We start from the raw sequence: 15310 nt of genomic DNA on the forward strand, positions 1-15310 counted from the left end.
ATTTTACAAATCTGATCCCATTTGCCATTCTGGTGGGAAGTGGTGTCTTCATCCACACACATTACTACAAAGATTGTTTCTGCTTACCATAGATGATGTTTAACCACCACCCTTTGAACAGACATCCTGCTGAACACATTGAAAAAGTCATGTCAGATAACATCCCATCCATGTAAAGAGATTTTACAAATTCATAGCACATTAACAGTTTTCCCTGTTACAGTATTACTTCAAGATTGGCAATTAGGCAACATGGTGTCAGCAACCTCAAGTGTGACACCATATGTCAGGACTCTGTTGGAACTAACAATAACAGATAAATGCTTGCAATCTCTAACATGCACAGGCTCCTGATTGCACAGGGAGTCAGTACGCATGAATTCTTACAGGCTTTGAAGAATTCTCTCCAAGGCCTTTGTGAAACTTTTCATTAAAAAACATTTACACCATCCTGTAACAAAAAAAAAAATAAATACAGTGAAGGCATTTGGATGCTTGCTTGCCCCCCCCCCCCCCCCCCCCTTTTTTTTTTCCCCTCTACATCTCAGTTGAGAAGCTAATATAATTGTACTGGGAATTACCTTCAGAGACATAAGCCATTAAATACTTCAGCAGTTTCTTCTTTGTGCAAGGATGTTTTGTGAAGATGTTTTGGTACAGTCAAGTCTTATCTGATAAAAAGATAAGATCTTATCAAAAACAAATTCAGTCCATCAAAAAGCAGTTTTCCTAGTTTAAATATTTTTAAAGTGCATTCAGCAGCTTTCCATTGCTCTTTATTTTTTTCCATTAGATTTTTCCTACCTACCATGCAGCAGACAATAGTGCTAAGAAGAGAATTAGCCTATGATTATGCAAAGTCAATTCATGTCTCTTCCTCCTAAATTTTAATTAGAAACATGTACATATACTTGTAATTTTCTTCAACAGGCTGTCTTTATGTTTAACAGAAATAAAAGATATGTTCACCATCACAAAGTGCTGAAAGATATAGTCATTTTTTGGCTGCTTTCCATTGGAGGAAGAGTAACACCTCCAAGGGGGAAAAATATGGAAAAAAAAAGAAATATTATCGTTGTCTGTTCACTTTGGCAAAAGCAGGTACACGTGCTTCATGATAATTTAGTGTCCTCAGTAGTTTGGTGCTAAAACACGGTTTAAATTAATTTCCATAAATTAAGAGTTACAATATCATCTGGAAATTTATCTGGCATTATTTGTATGCTGGAGAGGAGAGGTCTAGTTTTAAGCTTAGTGTTAAATATCAGTGTTTAATACAATGCTCATATTAAATCTTTCACAAACTTACATTTGTAAAATCAGATGATTTTAGAGATCTTGCTGACATCCTCTTTATTATATTGTGTTTTTTAAATAGAATTCAAGATAGAGAGAGACAAAGCAGTTTGGCAGGACCATTGAGTCTGGAGCAACTGACATCTGTTTCAGGAAAAGATTTTTACCCTTAGAACTAACAAATTTTGGTGTTTCAAGAAAAAAAAAACTAGTTCATGCTAAGTTGAAAGCTTACAATATTTGTTTAAAAAGTTCATGTTAAGAAAGCTTTTAATATTTTAATTATTATGCAAGAGAAAAAAAAATCAGAGGAAACGTTGGACGAGAATGAATTCAAGGGTTTCTTCATATATATTTGTACAACAAATGAATAGTGCTTTAATCTTCACATAGTTAATACACCAAAAATGGTTGACATTTTACTAGATTGAGGGACTTTAAAATTTGTAAAGTGACCTCTGTGACTGCTCTTATCTCTCTGTTGCTGAAAATTCATGTAGTTTATACAGATATAAAAAGCCTCAAGTAAGATTTTGAGGGTATTGAATTATCAATTCTAATTATTGAATTATCTTATGAGTATTATACTATGTAATTGAGAGACAACTGGCAATTTGTAGTTTTGCTCACTTCCCAGACAGTAAAAAGCTCATGTGAGGTATTTTAATCACTACTGGTCATAAATTAGACTTGACTTTGACAAGTAGCCATGAAAACAAAACAAAACAAAACAAAAGAGTTCAAAACTATTCTCCTAAGACAAAGTCCTTTAGCCTCAGCTACATTGCAATAAACACAAATCGTTCAGAAGTCACTGACAAGAAGTATCATCATCTAAAAATGGTTAGCATGAGTCCTAGCACAACAAAATTATTGCAAAGGCTATATATTTTATGCTAGGATATTCACAATATGCTGAAATTCCTCCCATTTGCCTTTTTTTAATAAACAACAATTACAAAAGAATAATTGCTTATAATAAATTAAAATAATTTAAAATGACATTTACACAGCTTGATACACTTGCATACAATAGCTAGATCTTAAATATTTGAACACTGCTAAAAAAGAGAGGGGTGACACAGCCATCTTATTGACTGCAGTCTCACTTATCACTGCTCCTGGAGAATAACTTATTTTTAGATAAATATTTCAAAGATATGACTTTTGCCTGATTTACAGCTGGAAAAATCTGGTTCACTGCAATGAATCCCAAGAAATCTGTTTACAGATTTTGTAAGGATCCAAACATCTCAGAGTTTATTCTCCCCTTCCCCCCCCCCGCCTCCGGCCCCAGTTTCACAAGACGCCCACAGTGTATTTAACTTCAGATGTCATTTACACATGTACCATTTCCATAAAAGGATTTTATTGCCAATAGTCATCAAATAGCTTTGTTATCAGTTCTAATAGCCCAATACTTCACTGTTTTATACTTGTTTCACCTAAAGGCTTTTGGTTATTCAAAGCAGGCTCCCAGAGGTGTATAGGAATGCATAATAATTAGAAAACATTTTTTCTGCAGTAATAAGCCAAAATGAATAAGCCTTTAAGAAAGAGCACTGTAAAGCAAAGGTCACATGCTGGTTATTTTGAACTGAAGTTCTTTTCAAAGCACACTGCATGATCTCCCTTGTCATCAATTTTAAATACAATAATTTAAATAGTACATAATAGTAAAATCATAAATGCCAAGTTAAGTCTAAATATATTTCTGAAGTCTTTGTCCTTTCTCTGCACCAGTTACACATAATGAGAAAAATCTTTGCATGATGTTTTAACTGAAAGAAAAATACTTATTATAGTTGAAGACTGCGTTCTTCACAGGTATTTAGGTGTTTTGAATAGTGGAAACGTTTTATATCTAATTTTTAAGCACTGTTTGAGGTATACATGCTTTAATAGTATAGTTTACTCCAGCCATTGCTAATACTTGTGAGATACTGAAATAGACTGTAAAACAAGGAAACTATCTAGTAATGCCTGAGGAAGTATAAAAGTGTGATGCTTTTAAGAAGATGATAAGTAGCTTTGGATGTTATTTTATACATATGTATTAACACTTCTTTATTAATACAACACTTATCCTTGTTTTCTCCAATTGCTCCTGAACAGTGTGAAAAATTTGTCTGTTCTTACTGCTGCTGAGTACTGCTCAAACTTAGTGGAGGTAGCAGCTATCTACTCCTTAAATGAATTTTGTTACTGTATCTTCCAATAAGGTTTTCTTAATGGATTTTGTAATTTATTTTTTTTTCTAAATGGATTTTTTCTAAAAGGATTTTGTAACTTGTGCTAGAAGATTTCAATACAGCAAAAGTATTTTAGACCTTTCTCTAGCAGAAGGATCTTGATATTCAAGAAAAATGAGTAATATTTCCAGCTTGTCATGTCTAGCAGGGAGTCTTATATATTACAAATGTGATTTCTTCTCTACATCCATCATTAGGGCTCTCAACAAGCTGGCCTGATGTCACATGTATATTCAGCCATTCCGTTATGCCAAGAAGGTGGTAAAAAAAAAAGAATAAAATCAAATAGTAATGCCATATAACAAATTTTGAAAATAGAATATACGTTTTCCAAAATAGATAGCATTGCTATATCCAAAGGATTTGTAAACACTTTCAAGGAGTAAAATCCAGCTCATTTGCTGACTTTTATGTTCCATTTCCTTAAAAGTGGAAGGCAGCACTGCCAAAGAGCTTGAGACAAGAAAAGACACTATTGGTTGCAATCTGTATTCCTGAAGACTCTGTTCTAACCCTACTGAGGCCAAGGAAATGCACAGCAGTTTAATTTATTTTTGCTGTTACTGCCTCTCTGCTCCCTTGGTAATAGGTCTTACATTGCTAGTAATCCTAATTGGTGAACTGACATGCTACATTTGTAATGCAAGGTTACTGACACTGCAATTTTTCATCCAACTCCTCTTATTCCAAGGAACAGGTCACAGAGGCTATTTAGCTCTGTGCATTCACATCTCCAGATTGAAAATATGGATCTCTTCAACATCACTTCTGCATACAGACAAAGTATTAAGAGATTTGAACTTGCTCCATCTGGGTCTTGGTGGTTCCAAGACCTTACACCCAGGAGAACTACAGGCATCTTTCTCATATGTCTCTCTCATCTGCAGGGCACATGAGTTTTTGATGAAAACATCAGCAAGAAATAGCTTTACTGAGAAAGAAGAGTGGAAATACCAAAAATGTACTTTTGTCTTCAACCCTAATTACATTTTTCTTGCTCTAATGCGCACCCACTTGGTCCTTTCCATCTTTCAAGTTAGTGTCTTGTGACCTCCTCTCACAGACTGTTAGCATGTGAAGAAGGAACAGTAGGATTTGTAGCTACTTGCACCGCTTCTTTTGCAAAAACCATAAATAGTTGAAGTAGTGATAATAAGTTGATCTTATTAATTCTGATACTTGTAGAGTTGTACGAGGTGATTAAGTATTCAAAAGCGCTTCCCCTAAGAATCACCCGGGGAGACTGTTTTCTCACAGAAAAGCAGTGACTGAAGTGATGCTGACTACATAAAAGGTAAATGAAATGATAAAATGCACTTTTCAACCTCCTACAGAAAAAGCGTGCAAGATTTGAATATGGGAAACAATCAAAGATTTGAACATGGTAAACAATCAAATACAGCTTCATTGGAGTCAAGACTTGAGAATTCTTAAGTGCTGCAACCCTTTGTTTCAAAATTAAATCCCTGAGGTGCGTGGTCATGCAAAATATATCTTTATTGGGGGTAGACATATAGAATATGCATCCTTCCCATTTATAATGAAATCAAATAGTGTTTTACACACCAAAAATTTAGAACTGGTATATGTTAGCCAGCTGGAGATTACACATTTAGTTTTCCTTATTGATGTAAATACTCTATTCTATAATCAGCCCTATAGCAGCAAAATATGACAACCAATTTAACTTTTTTTTGTGCCTTTTTTTTTTTTAAAACTCACAGTAAACTCCATTTGCAGTAAAATACATTCCCTTCCACAACATAGCTCCTAAATGGAAACAATAACTATTTCGTCCCCCCTTAACTGCAAAAATGGAGCTAATAATCAAGAGATATTTCCATATTTTTGGAGTGCATCTGTGAAGGTGCAGTGGGTTTACGGGGCAAGGTTTTGGTAGTGGGGGTTGCATGGGGTGGCCTCTGTGGGGACCATGGGCGAGCAGGTGACCTGGTAGGAGCTGCTTACAGTGGGGGACCCATGTTGGAGCAGTTTGCTCCTGACAGACGGACGCTGTGGTACAGACACATGTTTAGAGCAGTTCTTGAAGAGCTGCTGCCTGTGGACAGCCCCCGCAGGATCAGCTCAGGAAGGATGGCAGCTTGTGGGAGGGAAACCCTGTTGGAGCAGGGGAAGAGAGTGACCGAGAAGGAGTGGTGGAGGCAAAGTGCTATAGACTGACAGCAACCCCCCTTCCCCTGTGCCACTCAGGGGGAGGAGGTGGAAGAGAGTGGATGGGGGGAAAGGTGGTTTTGGTTTCTTTCCTTTGTTTCTCACTTCTCTACCCTGTTAGTAATAGGCAATAAATTTTACTAATCTCCCTACACTGAGTCCATTTTGCCTGTAACAATAATTGCTGAGTGATCTCCCTGCCCTTATCTCAACCCTTGAGCCCTTTGCTTGGTATTTTCACCCCCCTCTTCCTTTGAGGAGGGGGAGTGAGAGAATGGTTGTGGTGGATCTCTGCTGCCCACCTGAGTAAAACCATCACAGGAGGTCACTGAAAAGAATATGTCAGGTAGGTAATGATTTTCCATTTCTCAGGCACCTCAGTGGAAGCTCACATTCATCACTTCCAAACTTAAGAATACTAAAACTATGAGATGGTATGGGAACTTGCCAGAGTGACCTCCTGCCAACAGGAATGGAACTCCCCTTTCCATTTTATTTATTTATTTATTTATTTGTAAATGTAGAAAATAGATTAGATGAATATTTTCACCCTGAAATAACTACGCATTTTGATGTTATAAGAACTCCAAAACAAACAGGTAAAATTACGGATTTCTAATATTCCCCTTCCCCACTTTTTTTCATGTCTCAGATTATTCTCAAGGATGTTATAGTCCACAATCTTACAGAAATTAGGAACTTTAAGAAGATAACTTGTTGTTTATTAGCTGAACTATTGAAGTTACAGTAAAAGGCAGTCTGTGCAGTCTCAATGTTGTAACCATACCACATAAAAACATTTTTTGAAATATCACTCTGAGGATATATAGCACAGCACCATTCCCTCTCCCTAGGGCAGTACCACAGGGTATCTGTGCTTCACAGGTGTCAAATGAATGGCAAAGCAAATGTTTTCTGAGTACAGATGTTTTCAGAGTACTTGCATGACCAGCATTGCAGTAACTGAGCAGGAATCAGTAAGATTCCTCCTCAATTTCTGAGTAGCTGTCCTCATGAACTGTTGAAGTTAAGAAATCTGCAGTTGACTTTATTAATATAAAACTTTCAACTTGGGGGAAAAATAAATAAGATGACATGACCTTGAAATAGTTCTCAATTCCACTGTAATTTTATACTATTAAGTTTATCACAAGCGAATGAATGCAATTCTGTAAGTTCTCCATGCAGTCTGGTTTTTTATGAAATTAATTACCCGAGTTAGCTCATATGCTTATTTTGTTAATAAATAAGTCTCAAGATCTACATCAACTGTGCACAGAGTAGCTAAAGTAAAATTAATGTCACCATTGTTATCATAATTGAAATGAAGTTGCAGACAAAAATGGTAATTTTAATATGCAAAAGATATACCATTCTGGAAGACAATGTGTTCTTACGGTTCATTTTCATTTTCTGGTTCTGAAGAATCTTTGAATTATTATGACTATGACAAAAAAAAAAAAAAATTTGAAATTCTGTCCACTCAGTGACATCACATAACAGAGATGGTAGAAAATAAACATTTGAAATCACGTTATGGGTATGATCAATCATTAATTCAGGAGCAAGTGTTTTGTGTTTTTTAACCCATATTTCAGGCAGCACTTAACACTACATATATGCATGTTTAAATACTATCTGTACTCAAGAAGGTGCCTTCAAAACAAATACACATTTCTGGTCACGGCATGTAAGTGTTAATAAAACAGAAAAGAAACTAAATATTATAGTTAAGTAGCATATGTCTGTCATACCTACAATCCAAAGCAGCACATTCACTCCGAACTCCTACAGATGAGTGTCAGGGGGTCACACTAACCTACTGTTGAAGCATCTGGGAGCACAGAGTTCAGAAATTCTATAAGTGGTCATCCAGGAACAAAACAACTGCAGTACAGGGTCAGAGGAGAGGTACTGAAGATAAACCAAAGTGAAAGCCAAATTTTTATTCATGTAAATTCTGAGTCAATTCAATGAAGTTCAGCTTCTAGATGCTTTAAAGGTGAGATACATCACACACACGATATATGTAAGTAGCAAATATTGACTTCTGATGAGAGGCTTTAAAAAAAATACTATACAGTTAGAGAAGAAAATTATCTGTTTTGTTTAACAATGAATGACAGTCTGGAAAGGAGATGAGTACCTTAGAGCAAGTCTTCAATTACAGTGCATTTGGAGGGGAAAAAGAGTTTCTCTCCTCTTACATTTGGTATACAATCATATACAAGTTATAAAGCATCAGTTAGCCTTTTCAGTCTATGCTTTTTATTATTATTATTAAAAAATTTATCTTGTTAATGACTTCATCCATAACCCATGACTCCTATCAGAAGGAATACTTACGAAGTTATGTCTAAAAGGATGGAGCAATACACAAAGAATAAGAATTACATTGCAGTTGAAATGTGATAGACTGCCATTTCTGAAAAACAGCAACAACAAAAAATTTCACTTTGGCACTTAATGAATTGTCTTAAAAAAATATATATAGAGAAAAATTCAGGTTCAGAAACTTGTAGCCCTTCATTGCAAGACAATCATGATGTGCTAAATGGGCAGGGCATTTTTCCTCTGTCTTTCCTGTTTAAAGAATTACCATCAAGCATGGTAAGAGCCACAACTGACAGAGCCAAAGATTACTTATTAGACATGGATGCTTGGAGACAGCATAGCCCAGATATCAGAACCAGTGATCAGGTTAGGAAGATATCATTACAGCTCTATGAAGACACCTATTGATTTCAAATTATAACCATCTGTTTTCTTATCAGTAGATAAGAGGACTTAGAATTCCATAAACAAACAAAAATGATCACTTGGACACTGAAATGAACTTCAAAACTCCACTTTTGCAAAATATTGTTTTAAAACAAGTACTCAACAAATTTAAAGAATTATTTCTAATCTAATATTTAATATTCTCAAGACTATGTATTATATGCATTTCTAAGTACCGAAGAAGTACACCATCACTTTAATGTGCCAGCCCTTAGAGAAGTGAGCATGAACAGACATGTTCTGTAACACATATAAAATAAATCATCTGAAGCAGGTGGATCTCCTTTGTTCCCATTTTCTAAAATTAAGTGCTCCTTGCACAATAAGTCCTTTACGTAGCTTTAACGTTACCTGAAAGCTTAAGCTCCCATAATTCTGTAATATTTTGAAGTTATATCCCTTTAAGATATAACTGCACTTCCATTCACCTCCCTCCAAGGGAGAATGAGGCTAGGGAAAGGCTTATTAGAAGGACTACCAAATAGATGCATTAAATTAATCAACAAAGCCAAAGAGACTGTACAGGACTACCTCCCAAAGCTTTCCTTAGGCCTCTCCACTTATAAAGCAATTTGTCACACACAAATAGAAAAAAGACAGTGAGTGGAAAGACAGAATACAGTTTCTAAAAGAAACCCTAGAGTCAAGTATTGAAATATTCATACACACACCACTGTCAAGCTGCTGTAAGGCAGACGTATACACAAACACACACACTAAAAAAAAAACAAACAACAAAAAAACCCACTATTTTTAGTTGTATGGCCAAATTCCAGACCATGTTATGTCTACTCATAGGTAAGTGATTTCATTCTGATACCATTTTCTTGTTTGTTCAGTTCAGTTTACAGGGTTGCTCCTTGAACTTACGCTTGCTTCTACTTCCATACTCTTTGTATTCAGGTTAGAAGCATGATCATCTACACAGTCTCCATTCGGGGTAAAAGAAGAAAGAAAGGCAATATCAAACAACTCCTAGAAATAATTTTAAAATATATGCACAAATCCAATACTGACTAATGAATTGTATTACTAACAGAAACAATTCATCACATCACAAGCCTTTTCCAGTATGTATTCCCTCTCATTAGCATCTGGATTTCAGTGATGACCAGCACAAACTGAAAATACTTAGGGAGAGAGCATTAGATAAGAGAAAAACCAAGTACTATCAATTTATATTTCAGGAAAAGATTAAAGTATAAAAAATAGAAAATTAAACAAAAGCCTTTTCACAAATTTGTTATGAATACTCTAAGTATGAAGTAAGGTGCAAGTCATTAAAACCTAAGTTAGGAGATAAAGTAACTTAACAATTAATACAATGAAACAAGCAAGCAGGGAAATATTAACAGTGTGGAAAGACCAAAATTCACGTTTTCTAAACTTCCACTCAGTTAAATCTCATCAGCTTCAGTACTGCCTCCCTGACTGTGCACAATAAGCTCCTTCACAGTGAACTCTAGTAGAGAAAGAAGAGATGACAGGATAGCAGAGACTTCCTCCAAGCTCACCATACTCAAGTAGCACATGGTGCATCTACAAAATATCTGAACCAGTCCCCTAGCATTCAAAACTTGAATGAAGTTTTCTAAGTTTCAAGACATCCCTGGAATTTTTCAGAGAAACATATAAGAAAGAAACAGCAAGAAGTCAACCTTACAAGGCTTCCCACCTTAAAGTCATTGCTATGTATGATAAGTCCCTGTACTACAAAAGTAGTCATAAGAGGAAAAATGAGAGAGAGAAAGCTACCACACAAGGCAACTTCAAAGAACCATATTACTAAGAAACAAGTTACTAAAAGAAAGAAAAAAATAGAAATAACAACAAATACAAAACCATTATTTAGTTACCTTCTTTAACTTTTTTTACCCCTCTCTTACTCACAAGGGGCAGCAGAGAAGGCAGCGCTGATCTATTCTCTCTGGAAACCAACAATAGGACCAGAGGAAATGGCATGAGGCTGCATCAGGGGACATTCAGGCTGGATGCTAGGAAAATAAATGTTTTTCACTGGGCATGTAGTCAGGCACTTGAACAGGCTCCCTAGAGAAGTGGTCATGGTTCTAAGTCTTCCAGAGCTCAAGAACCCTTTGCACAATGCCCTCAAGCATGTGGTATGATTTTTGGGTGGTCCTGTGTAGGACAGAAGTTGGACTCGATGACCCTTGTGGGTCCCTTCCAACTCAGGACATTCTATAATTGTTTTGGGGTAGTTGTATTTCTTCATCTTCAGCACCAATTTTTTTTTTTTCTCCCTGGAGAGACAAGAAAGAAAAATTGCCTAGGTCCAGCTTTTTGTAGTTATCTTGTTAAGTTTAACTAATGGTTAACTGATTAATTTAATTCAGTTGCTGAATGACTGATACTACCTGTAGTTGCAGCAGCCTTAGCTTGGCGTTTGAATTAGAGCAGTGGTGGGGACTTCTTGTTGGAGAAAGCTAATTTAGAGGTTTCCCTACCCCCAGAAGTGGTTATACTTGCATATATTTTATTATTGGACGTATTTCTCAAAATTCTTGCTTCACAGGAAATTGTTTTTACTTTAGGGAGTTTATGAATATTTTGTTTAAACTTCCTAACCTTTGTTTTTACTTTGTCATGATTTTTACTAAAGTTTTAAAAATTAGTATTTATCTTCAATGTATTATGTCTATGTATATTGTCTGTATGGATAGCATATCAGCATTCAAAACAAGATGTACATAAACTGATATTTTTGTACTATATATTTCTGCATTAATAAATATTAGTTTTAAAAAAAATAAATTCAGTCAGGCATATCAAGTTAATAACTTTAGTTCTGAAAACTAGACACAATTCTATATCATTGAATATGACAAAAAAAGAAAAAAGTCAACTGCAAATATATTCTCTGAAAATAATACCACCGCTTTTTTTTTTTTTTTTATCACCAAAGCATGGGTACAGTGTGCTGGATAGAGAGGTGCTGAGTCTTCACAGCCTAGCCTTTTTGTAGGATCAAAGTAAGTGTAAAGTGCTACTATGTGAGAACTGGCACACCTACATCATAGCTCAGGCTGGGATTTGAGGCACAGTCCAGAGCTTAAATGGGGCTGCATTGGGGTCATTAATGGCCATCAGTGCAGTTATAGGCATGACATGAGTTTACAAGAACGAACCAATTAAGACACTCATTGAGAGGTCTGATATTTTACTCTTTGCCTACTCAGAGTTTTCAATCATTCGAAACAAAACATAAAGTAATGCATGAACCAGAGGCATCATCATTTACTGATCACTACAGAACATAAATTGTTTTAAAAGCTATTGAACCTGGTAGATTTAATGAGCTCTAAAGAACATAAATGAAGGACCAAGACAAGCATGGCACATAAAGTAAAATCTAACAATATGGTCCAAAACCTAGGAACAGGGATATTTATGTTTATTTTATTTTATTTAGTTCCAAATGAATACTGCATGTATCCCAAATATTTTCTTGGTATTTCCCTACATATTGGGATTTTATTTATTTATTTATTTATTTATTTTAAGGAAAAATACCAGTGTCTTTATATAAAGTCCTGAACTGGCCTTATTCAGAATACTTCGTTTTGTTCTTATCCTTTAGTACTGAGAAAGAAAAATTCAAACTGGAAATAAAGGTGTGAAAAACTACTCAGGAGACTGAAAAAGCTCAGTTGACTTGGTAAATGCATTTCCTTAGGTAAACACAAAGAAGAACAATAATTTTGTTAAGAAAGAACAAAAACCAACCAATCAAATGGAAAACTATGTGAATTTAAACTTGCCAAGAATAAATCAGAGATGGAAACTAGAAATAAAAATCTTATTTTCGAAGCAATGAGGTACTACCCCCTCTTAGAGTAGCAATAGAAAAAGGGTTAGATAATTTTACAATAGAATTTATATTTGTCTAACTGTGGATTACTTCACATGGTGTGATTGCCCAAAACAGCTGTGGACTAAGCATAATGTCTCAGAATTCAACTTCCAGACCTACATTCAGATTCACAGTACACACAGGATCTCATTAAGTAGAGGAATTAGCACTGTGCAAGCAGGTGTATATCCTGCTCCCTTCCCACTACCTTCCCACATGATTAATTAGGTCAAGGCAGAGCACTGCAATGGTATGCTGTTCTTGCCAAATTATTTGAAGCCGGCTCAAGTAACAATGACTCATGTAGAATCATAAGTTATATCAAAATCTTCTTTTGGTATATTTCTGCTTGGACCATTTTGACTGCAAACTTTGTAGGGAAATTCTCCTCTCTGTCCCAGTGGCTTCCCATTCAAAGTCAAGCCCATTAAAATTCAAAAGCCCACTTCCCATTCAAAGAAAGCATTCTGTGTGAAAATAGTTAAGTGGAAGCTAGGATAAACATGAAGTAAGATAAAATAGGATAAGATAGCCATGGCTTATCATTGACATTTCAATGCTGTGTTACTTTTCCAGCACTTTGAATGCATTTACCACATTAAGTAATATTAAAATTAATAAATAATAATAATATATAACAACAAATTCCAACAGTGAATTATGCTACTATAAGGCTATACTAAAACCACAACTACAAGGAAAGTTGCTAACTGTAAAACATTTATTTCATAATGAAAAAATTTTAATCTTTTGTTAATACTGTTACAATCCTTTATCTTCAAGACCCAAGGCTTGATGAGAATGTTTTATGCAAAGTTACTTGTTATTACTTTCATAGTTTTGAAATATCATGCACAATTGACTTTGATTCTTTAAATCCTTCTCCTTGACAACCACAGATTCATATCAAGTACAACTGTTGCCTTTCTGTGAAAACTAGATTTTGCTGACATACAGCTATTGTCTTTCTGTAAAAACTGGATTTTGCTGACATACAACTGTTGCCTTTCTATAAAAACTAAATTTTGCTGACATGTATTGATTTTGTTCCTTCTGAGTTGCACCTTTTCCTCTGAACATTGTTGAGCTGCACTTTCATCTCTGAATCATTCCATCAGCCAACTGGAACAAGTCCCAACATAAGGCACTATTAAGCATTGTTTTAAAAATAGCGGAATACATCTTTTCTGTTTGTTTTTTTGTTGTTTGTTTGTTTTTCTCTGACATTGAGTAACATTGGAAACATAATGGAGATTATGAAGTTTAAAGTCCAGCTGATAGTTTAATTTAGAAAAAGAAAAAAAAGAAAAAAAAGAAAAAAAGAAAAAAAAAAGAAAAAAAAGAAAAAAAGAAAAAAAAAGAAAAAAAAAGAAAAAAAAAGAAAAAAAGGGAAGGGAAGGGAAGGGAAGGGAAGGGAAGGGAAGGGAAGGGAAGGGAAGGGAAGGGAAGGGAAGGGAAGGGAAGGGAAGGGAAGGGAAGGGAAGGGAAGGGAAGGGAAGGGAAGGGAAGGGAAGGGAAGGGAAGGGAAGGGAAGGGAAGGGAAGGGAAGGGAAGGGAAGGGAAGGGAAGGGAAGGGAAGGGAAGGGAAGGGAAGGGAAGGGAAGGGAAGGGAAGGGAAGGGAGGGGAAGGGAAGGGAAGGGAAGGGAAGGGAAGGGAAGGGAAGGGAAGGGAGGGGAAGGGAGGGGAAGGGAGGGGAAGGGAGGGGAAGGGAGGGGAAGGGAGGGGAAGGGAGGGGAAGGGAGGGGAAGGGAAGGGAAGGGAAGGGAAGGGAAGGGAAGGGAAGGGAAGGGAAGGGAAGGGAAGGGAAGGGAAGGGAAGGGAAGGGAAGGGAAGGGAAGGGAAGGGAAGGGAAGGGAAGGGAAGGGAAGGGAAGGGAAGGGAAGGGAAGGGAAGGGAAGGGAAGGGAAGGGAAGGGAAGGGAAGGGAAGGGAAGGGAAGGGAAGGGAAGGGAAGGGAAGGGAAGGGAAGGGAAGGGAAGGGAAGGGAAGGGAAGGGAAGGAAGGGAAGGGAAGGGAAGGGAAGGAAGGAAAGGAAAGGAAAGGAAAGGAAAGGAAAGGAAAGGAAAGGAAAGGAAAGGAAAGGAAAGGAAAGGAAAGGAAAGGAAAGGAAAGGAAAGGAAAGGAAAGGAAAGGAAAGGAAAGGAAAGGAAAGGAAAGGAAAGGAAAGGAAAGGAATTATTAAGGATCACTAAACTGAAAGTACCTATCTCTGACTTAGAACTTGAACATACTCAAAATCCTGTCAGCTATGAAGTATTTTATGGTTTATGACAATCTAATGAATTATGGGATTAAAGGCTGGCTTTACAAAGGTTGAGGAACTTTCAAGGTGAAACTGGGTCTTAAACCCAGTTTTCTTTCAGGTTCTTTTTTCCATGCTCATTCTATAGCAAGTTTGAGGGACATGCATTGATGATATGCATGCCTTGAAAAAGTTCTCACTGGTACTCCAAAGTTCCTTTGTAAAAACATAACAGTAATTTTAATGAAGATACAGTTCACAATTTACCTCAAAAGGATGAACACATTTTCCAAAGTCTTAAGGTATTAAGGCACTTACTGTAGAAAGTGCCTTAGGATGTGTTGTAGCAATACATATAGCAATGTGTTAGTACATTAGGATGTGTTATAGCAATACATTCTCCGTATAAAACATCACTTAACATACTAAGTCAATTTTTCCAAATTATTATAACTCACATTCTGTCCAAGTGGAAATGGCTAATAGATCAGTTACTGCAGAGTACCATAAGGTACGATTCCATTTTCTTCTGTTGTTCTGTTTCTTTAGGTTCAGTAATAATTTTTATTTTTCGTAATTCTTGAATGATCTTCCAAGTGCAGGATTCTTGGGTAGGTTGGAAAGAGGTATGGTCAGAGAGATGGAAAATTACACTTCAGTGCAAATGATCCAGTGGTCCAAGCCAATATAAACAAG

At 36.1% G+C, this 15310-nt stretch overlaps 1 protein-coding gene across 21 annotated transcripts in view; it reads right to left on the reverse strand.

Annotated features, from left to right (window-relative positions):
* Positions 1 to 15310, reverse strand: part of LOC308194489 (uncharacterized protein) — a 251907-nt gene that overhangs the window by 137305 nt on the left and 99292 nt on the right. For 4 of the 21 annotated variants that reach the window (XR_013950581.1, XR_013950584.1, XR_013950585.1 and 1 more), the window contains 2 exons: positions 582 to 671; positions 88 to 129 (listed from right to left, as the gene is read on the reverse strand). The exons of 6 other annotated variants lie outside the window; for them this stretch is intronic. The gene's annotated coding sequence lies outside the window, so the exon portion shown is untranslated. 11 more of the 21 variants (XR_013950589.1, XR_013950592.1, XR_013950591.1 and 8 more) reach the window with 11 other exon arrangements.

Source organism: Anser brachyrhynchus, assembly GCF_964034855.1.
Source record: "Anser brachyrhynchus genome assembly, chromosome: 4".
Classification (NCBI taxonomy): Eukaryota; Metazoa; Chordata; class Aves; order Anseriformes; family Anatidae; genus Anser; species Anser brachyrhynchus.